Here is an 8,820-nt window from a genome sequence, read left to right on the forward strand (position 1 = left end):
TCTGCACAAAACACAAGTAGCACCTAATGAAGGCACTGTGGTCGACCTTCAAGAGAGCTTTGAGCAAGATGTACAGGGACATTTTGTTTGAGGAAAGAAATGAAATCCAGTCTGAAATACAAGCTCCAACCACCTACAACACAGATGTAGGGGCCTCAGCATTAGCTTTTCTGGTCTACTGATGCTCTGCTTCTATCACAGTATCACAGTATAACTAAGGTTGGAAATGACCTCGAGGATCATCAAGTCCAACCTATCAACACAGACCCCATGACTAGACCATGGCACCAAGTGCCACGTCCAATCCCCTCTTGAACACCTCCAGGGACGGTGACTCCACCACCTCCCTGGGCAGCACATCCAATGACGAATGACTCGCTCGGTGAAGAACTTCCTCCTCACCTCGAGTCTAAACCTCTCCTGGTGCAACTTGAGACTGTGTCCCCTTGTTCTGGTGCTGGTTGCCTGGGAGAAGAGACCAACCCCTTCCCGGCTACAACCTCCTTTCAGGTAGTTGTAGAGGGCAATGAGGTCACCCCTGAGCCTCCTCTTCTCCAGGCTAAACAATCCCAGCTCCCTCAGCCTCTCCTTGTAGGGCTTGTGTTCAAGGCCTCTCACCAGCCTTGTTGCCCTTCTCTGGACACCTTCAAGTGTCTCGATGTCCTTCTTAAATTGAGGGGCCCAGAACTGGACACAGGACTCAAGGTGTGGCCTAACCAAAGCAGAGTGCAGGAGCACAATGACTTCCCTGCTCCTGCTGGCCACACTATTCCTAATGCAGGCCAGGATGCCATTGGCCCTCTTGGCCACCTGGGCACACTGCTGGCTCATATTCAGGCAGCTGTCAGTCAGTACCCCCAGGTCCCTCTCTGTTTACCTCTGTCACTTTTCCCTGAGCCTCTCGAACTTCATTGATTCCAAGAAACTCTTCGTATCTGTCCCACCAGCTCTTGCATGTTGCAGACATTTTCTGAAGGGAGTTTTTTCCCAGAACAGTCCCAGCTTCTGTCAGATGATGAGAAAGAGCTGTGGCCACTTCTACTGCAGACTTGGCTTCAGGCCTCTTAGGTGCTGAGGAGCAGTAAGTCTGCACTATGTGTACATTCATTTTTGGACTCCACTTTATCAAGGAATGGTGATACTGCAGACCACAGGACACTGAGGACATGCTTGACTTATATTTCATTGGCCCCATGTCTTGATAAAAGTGCACTGAATAAAAGTGCTGCAAGGATGAACAAGAAAAAGAAGTTCTTGAACCATGGCTGACCAAGACTTAAACCAGCATGTGTACCAAAGTGAGTACAATTCAAGAATGGTTAAACCATCACTAGTTTTTCACCATCACTTACCCAGACACCTTTCCACAATTTTCAACAGAGGGCAGTTCTGCCACAGATTCCTGCTTTCCTGTGGTTAGGAATTACTTCCACCAGGCTTCTTGTTTACTAATTCACTCGCTGCATGAATAGTGACCATGTGCAGATCCAGTACCAGCAAGAGTAGCTTCAGAGTAATTTAATGCTTCAGCACAGAAGCGATTGCCCTATGAAACTGTGCCTTGGGCATGCACAGTTGAGTTTGCTGTACCATGTCACAGGTACTAACAATTCTGCAAAAGAAAAGGAAAAAAGGGGGGGGGGGGGGGGCAGAAAATATCTTGAAGTGAGAAGAAGCAGGGCTTGGTCATTCCTTTTATCATGCACTGAACAGGTATATGAAATGTTGATGAATGAAATGAGAAAAACATTAAGCACAAAGAGAAAACACAGCAGTGCTGAAACAAACAGAGAAAGTATTCTCAAGAGCTTGCCTACAAAACTGAAGTTTAAGAGCTACAAAACCAGAAAAATATCAGGTAGTGAACACACAGCTGGGGTGACATTTTAAAATGAGCTTCAAATTCCTGCTCTCACTTTTGCAAAAGCAGACTGCTAGTTATGGTTCACTGATCTGTGAAGAAGATCTTAACTTTCTGCTGAGGGTATTGCTCTAAAAAACTCAAGGAAAAGTAGCTAATAGGGGTTTGTATGAAGTTTGAGTGTGACTGTATCGGGTTTTGACTAATGCAATAGAAAACCACAGACTATTAAGAAAGCTTGATAGTTGCTGCAGAGATTAGAAAAGATAAATTAAAAGTCTTCCATGTTAAATTTAGGCAGCTAATGACATCAAATATGTGCAAATAAAGGCATCTCCACAGGAAAGGATTTTTCTTACCGGAAGACAGTTTAGCTGGTTGCTGATTCTGAATGCCACAAGTTCATTCCCTTTTAAGTGTTTCTAACAAACAGTAAGAACACAAAACACCAATATGCAAATCTCAATAGTTGTTTTCTATACACAATACTATGGTAGAGCAAAACCACAAGAACACATAAATGAAACAAGTTTACTCTCCTCACAGCATCATTCACATATTTACTGTTACAACACTCACTCTACATTGCAGTCCATGTACTGAAACCTCAGCTGAACTTTGTCTGCAGGATTTCTCTTTCAGTTGCACTACCACGTGAAGAGTTTTACCAAATATTCAGACTACTGAGTCAGTAAGAGAAAAGTTGAGATTTTTGTATGAACAGACAGAATGCAAAGAAAGCAACCACAGTTTGAGCTCATAGGACCTAGGGCAGTTATGAAAGTTTCATCTAAGATAACAATCCTTGTCCACCTCGTACATCCTCTGGTATGAAGTAAGGTTTGTCTGCCTACAGTCGTTGACACAAATACTGTTTCAGAGTGTACACCCCTGTTGCTACCCACACTGGGAACTGGTGGCAAGCCTTGCTTTTAAGGGTCCTGTCTTACTTCGCAGCCTTTTTGTCACTGCCAAAACGTAACACCTGAGTTTGCGACACGCCACCACACTCCACAGCTACACTTCTCATGCCTCAGGGGGTCAAAGTCTGTCTGTCCCACACGAGCAGCCCCTTCCCTCTCGCCACACGCAGGGCTACGAGCCCACGCTCCCAGCACCCTGTGGGCAGCACGACGAGAGCGCCATCGCCTCTGGCAGCCACGCTGAGGCGCGTGCGGCAGCAGCACGGCCTCGCCTCAGCCAGAGCAAGGGACGGGTGGGGAAGAGCGGCCTGCCGCGGGGGGCTCCCCGCTACAGCCCCCGCCTAGGCCGCGCCCGCCGCCGCCGCCAGCGTCATGTACAGCCCGGAGCTCTGTGCGCGGCGGAGACCGGGCAAGGGCGGCCCGAGCCGCTGTGCCCCACGGGGCGGCTGTGCCCCACGGGGCGGCTGTCCCCGAGGAGCCCCCCGAGGCTACCAGTCTCCGCCACGGTCTCCCAGCCCGAGCAACACTTCCTAAGTGCCCGGGGCCCGGCCCGGCGCCTGAGGCACACGACACAGCGGAAGCGCTGCTCATCACTTGCAAATGGAGATGTAACCATTTAGAGCTTTAGGCCTCCTCTGTGAGCCTCGGAGAGAGTGCCTGCAGAGTTAATTTAATTCACAAGTCTACAGCATCTCAGAGAGACTTTGAGCTTTACACTTATTCTGAAAGCTCCTTCTGAAGGCCACAGACAGACAGTCACTGGGTGCTGATGCATACAGCAAAGGGAGTTACTGGGCTGCTGAAATACACTGGGGGGTTCCACAAATGTGCATTTAGAGCTGAATGTCTCTATAAACATGTCATAGACTCAGGGTTATCAATAAGCTAATGATTTGGTTATGAAATCAGTTTCGTGGTGATTAGTGGACTGAAATCACAAGGGCAGGAGTTTTAAAGTGAACATGAGATTCAAAACTTTCCATGAGGAAACACAAGCCAGTTTGCAAGTTTCCTCTGTAACAGAATGTAGTGTTAACCTCTCTGCTACGGTTGGAACTAGCTTTAAATACTCTATGAAACATGCCATGATAAATGTTTATATAGCATAAAATGATAAACATTAAACTCTGCATCCTAGAAGACACTAGGTGTAACTTTTCTCCAAACAATGGAAGAAGTGCTGACCAGAGATGCCTGTCACTGGCTGCAGATCTCACAAGTGGAACTAACTAGATGCAGAAGGAGCTCTCACTCTTCCCCTCCCTCCGCTCTCATCAGAAGGCTGCCCTACCCTGACTGGCACTCTAACTACTTAGCTTATGCTAGTTTTAGCCTTCCATCTTTTTCTGATATTGACTTGGAGCCTGTCATTTGTTACAGCTGGAATTGCATCTGCTGAAGTTAAGGGGCTAAGAAACATGCCAAGGTCCACCCAAGTAGAACCTATCATTTCTACAGAAAGCATTTCAAAGTCTTCCAAGTTAATGTTAGAACACATTCTAGATGCACAGTTTGTCCAGGGAGATGAGTCGGACAACTCTCACTCACGTGTGTGGAGCTAGGGGTTAAGAAGAAGTTGTACTGCAGCATTCTTCCTTAGGTTATCTACAACACAGAATATTACCACAGGAACTATTTTCTAGAACAACACACAAATCCCTAATGAAACTGCATTTATGATATAACCTCAATAAAACAATTTACTAATGCTTGTTCACATATCACAGCTGTCAAAAGAGAGAGAGTTCATATTACATTTGAGACATAGAGTGCTGAGTTGTACAGAAGTAGTGCACACAGCATGCACCAAACCACAGCTTGATTATTAGCAGCTTTTAACAATGCAAGAGAGAGAAATCTCAACTTCTCCATCTCTCTTCTCTTTTAAAGGAGCATTAGCAAGAACCCGACTCACTTCCGGAGCCACATGTGCCAAGCTGCTGCATTTTGGCGCTTAGGGAGATACTCCGAAGCTGCAAGGTATGGTGGTGCTTGTGGATTTCCAGTGGTTTCTCTACATCCCTTTCATTCCAGCTCTCAGTAGTAAAGATATCATCTTATATCCAGGCTTGTCCAAAATCAGTGGGAGCTCTGCGTTGGCTTTGTGTATACAATCTCACATGCAGCAGAGCTCCAATCCTCCCAGTTGGTGTAACAGGAATCATTCCAATTATGTCCCTAGCTGCAGTTTAGGCTAATGCCTGTAGGAGCATTTACTTGGTCTTGGGCACAGGGCTGAGCCCTGATCAGGTTCCGGGGGTGCTCTGGGGTTAAAAGCTACATGCACACAAGCATCTGCCACTCCCTGATTTCCCCATAACCCTGGGCAGAAGCTCAGGCGTGCTCCAAGGGTGGGGGGAGAGGGAGGAATAACAGTTTAAAACAACCAAAGCAAGCCCCACCAAACCCCACAGTCTCAGGGTACACTGTGGTATGCTGCAACATATAGCCTGTGTGCAGCTGATGAGATTGCTGGTGTGAGCGGGAACTGCTGGCAGAAGAAAGTCTGCAATCTCTGCTTGTATGCCTGCATTAATGCTGCCAAAATCTTTAAGGTTCATCATGCAGCAGAAGTTTGTAACTACTTAAAATGCTTAAATGAAAGAAATGCAGGAGGAAATGCAACGGTGACTTATCACCACCACTACTACACTAACATTAGACACTCACAAAGGACTCTTAGCTGAAGACCACAAGGTACATCGCAAAACAGTTCACAAATCATTAGCTAACCAATGGCAGAACAGTCAGTGTGAATTAGGCAAGAGACTGAGAGGGTCACTTTGCTCATCATTTAAGATGGATGCTAGTGGTAGAGCTCTGGAGCTATTAAAATAGCAGCAAAACAGTTTGCACAGGGAGAGGAAGACGACTGTATCCAAGCAGAGTTGTAGAGAGGATTTGGGAAGATGAACTTCAATTTTCTGTGCTGGACTTCAGCCAAAAACTTCAGGACAAGCTCTTCTTCTGCAGGACATACATTGAGATTATGTCAAAGGAATCCCCACTAGTTTACAGACATCAGGTCAGGGAGAAGAAATCGGTTCCTCGAGGCACAGAAACAGCTTTTCTGTATTGCTTTAGAAATATGATTTCAGATAAACCTGAAATATTCCACTTGACCATAACCCCACCCACTTTCCAAAAGAACAACTGGTCTGAATTAAGAAAATGAAACATTTTATTGAAGAACAGGGAAGTGGTGTGGTATTTCCCAGATCTCCTTTTACATCTCACTGATAACAGTCTCTCATTTATCCTGCTGGTGTGTTGATTGAAATAGAAATTGTCACCTGCTGAATAATCATCAACAGTTGAGGTGCACTGATCAGACAGACAGTTTAGAGCTGTGGTAAGAGAATGTGTGACAGGGAGGGAATTCTGCCTAGGATTTCAAACCCCAAAACCCACCAGTTTCCCCAACAGCTGAAGTGATCTGAGTGGAATGGAGTCACTGTCCCTGGAGGTGTTCAAGGAGGGGACTGGATGTGGGACTTGGTGCCATGGTCTAGTAGTCATGAAGTCGTGGGTGACAGGTTGGAGTTGATGACCTTTGAGGTCTTTTCCAACCTGTTGATTCTATGAATTGGTTTGGGTGCTGGGGTGGGCAGGATGGGTAAGGAAGACTTTCTTCTTGAAGCCAGGCTGAAGATTGTTGTTTTAAATAATCTCAGTAATACAGGGTTTGTTTTTTTACAATACATTGATATTTCCTAAGCAGCAATACATATAAATGCCTATACCTGAGAAGACAGTATGGAGCAAGGGGATGTTCATAAATATGAATCCCCCCCAAAAAAAACCAAAACACCAGTGGTTGGTGTTACTGCAGATCAGCAATCAGTGCATTTACTCCATCAGCAGGCAAGAAGGAACTGCCTCAGCCTTTTTTTCCCCACACTGAGTAGCTTTCAGGAAACCAGATGATTTTAAATGAGATTATGTATTTTGCACAGCAGAGGAACATTCTGACAGACTGAATCCAGAGTGGTTCCAAAAGCAGTGACTCTAGCAGTATTCAGAGTTTAGCCTAGTTTAACATAGTGTTATAGCAACTGTGCAGAGCTGCTTCTGCAGAGTGTGTTAAACTGAGCTTAGCGCTACTTCTGTCAGCTCACTGGAGTCACTGCTCTTAGTCAAAGCCCACTGATGGTGCAGAATGTACTCTGCTCAGTGCAGACAGACCATGGCACACAGATGTTCAGCTGCAGTTTATAGAAATACAAACTTGTCATTTGTTTACATTTTGTTAAAATGACTTTAAGCCATCATTTATTTCTGCTTGCTTTTTGCCCAAGCCCTGCCCGGCCCCGCGCGGCTCCTCCGTGGCGGCCAGGCCCGCGCGGGCACGGGGCAGGGCCCCGCCTCCGACGGCAGACGCATTGACGGGGGCCGGCGCGCTGCCCAGGGCAAGGGAAGGAACGGGATCCATTGCGGGCCCTCACACATGCAAAGGGGCTGAGAACCTTTGCTGGTCTTGTGACCCTCTCTCTCTGTCTCTCTCCAGTGTACCACTCTGAAAGGAGTGTTTCACACATTGGATCTAGGAAACGAGCTCTGACAAGTGCTGGGATCAACCAAAGTCCCAAAGAGGGTCCACGTGGCCTGTTACTTAATTTGACATCCACACATGATGTTAGTCCATAGCTACAATGACCGGCCCTTAGTGCTGTGCCACACACATTAGTCTTTAGAGTCAAGACTGCCCCAGTGTCAAACCGGAGCTGGCTCAGACAGGGCCATGGCAGAGGCAAAAGAAAGCCTTCAGGAATGTTTTCTTCCACAGCCCCTACCAGAATTAAACCCAAACATCGACACTAGAAGGTTATCTCCCAGACTTGGGAGCGTGAGGTCCAAAGAGCACAACAGGCACCAGCTAGAGCCCAGATGAAGCACAGAGCACATACCTCTGGAAGATGCATGGCACCACTGTTGTGAGCAGTTCATTCCAGCATCCCATCTCTTGCCAGTCAGCTCAGCTGGGAAGCTAACACAGGCACTGGGGCCTCCCACACCTCCTGGGTTTTCTTATCACAGGCTTGTGTGGCTGCAGCGAATGATTTCGTTGTACCCAGGCTGTTAGTGTCAGCAGCTGTCAGGCAGCAAAAGCTGCCTTGGACTCATTTCTTACAAGTCCTAAGCATGCCTGGAGATAGGCTGAGAGAGACGGTGGTGTGCTCCTGGCCTCCACGTGTAGAAATCTGTCTTACTGTTCTGCACCACCAAGTGGCCAGATGGAGCAGGTACAGCAAGACATCTTTGGATCCAGGCTGACTACGTTACCCCAGATGGGTTTGGCTATCTTGTGGAAGTTTGTACTGGCCCTGACTAGCAACTAGGAAAAATAGTCTTTGAATATTAAGCCTCATGTTTTGAAAGAAGGAAGTCGTATGTTCTCTGGCATCTGCTAAAGGTGTGTCCGAAGGTTATCAGAAGTACTTCATCTCTCCTGTCTGATAGAGCTCTTTGATGGGCTGCACACCTGAAACTTGGGCATGTTTTAAGTATTTTGAATTAATAACTCAGAACTGGTGGATAGATCTGTAAATATGAGGCCAGTAGGTTTGAATATCAGTGAAGTGGTTGTGTCAGAGTAGGAACAGACTGCACATATCTAAGGGAAGATTTAGTTCCTGTTTGTAACAATATGTTACCCCCTGATACTGGGCCTGCTTTGGAATGTTTATTGTTAAATCCATGTATTTTTGGTTATATCTCATTAAGAGAATAGTACAGCCTTGGAAAGTACGTTCTGAAAGGGTATCACAACAGGATTGGGATTACTGTTTGTGAGACACTTTTAACTAGGGGGAAATTTCAAATTCAATTTACAGTAATGTCAAAGCACAATTAATATATAGGCAATGATCAGGGGAACATGCAGAAGTACACAGTGATAGCACTACATCAACAAATAAACTTTTGGTGCTAGTAATTAGGTACACAAGATTATTATATGTTTAATTGACTAAAGTGACAATTTGGAATTACATCTAGTCACATTTAATTGGATTTGGAACCTCTAGAGGAAAGGCA

The 8,820-nt window shown here is 46.1% G+C and overlaps 1 long non-coding RNA gene across 1 annotated transcript; it reads right to left on the minus strand.

Annotated features, from left to right (window-relative positions):
* Nucleotides 1–1,049: 1,049 nt before the first annotated feature.
* LOC137457706 (uncharacterized) lies at nt 1,050–2,426 on the minus strand. The gene is made up of 3 exons (XR_010991390.1): nt 2,221–2,426; nt 1,353–1,612; nt 1,050–1,225 (listed from the first exon to the last, which is right to left on the minus strand). It is a non-coding gene; the product is annotated as an uncharacterized lncRNA (long non-coding RNA).
* Between the last annotated feature and the right edge of the window lie 6,394 nt (nt 2,427–8,820).

The sequence above is a fragment of the Melanerpes formicivorus genome, unplaced genomic scaffold (genome assembly GCF_026170545.1).
Source record: "Melanerpes formicivorus ecotype bairdi unplaced genomic scaffold, bMelFor1.0.p_v2 SCAF_193, whole genome shotgun sequence".
Classification (NCBI taxonomy): Eukaryota; Metazoa; Chordata; class Aves; order Piciformes; family Picidae; genus Melanerpes; species Melanerpes formicivorus.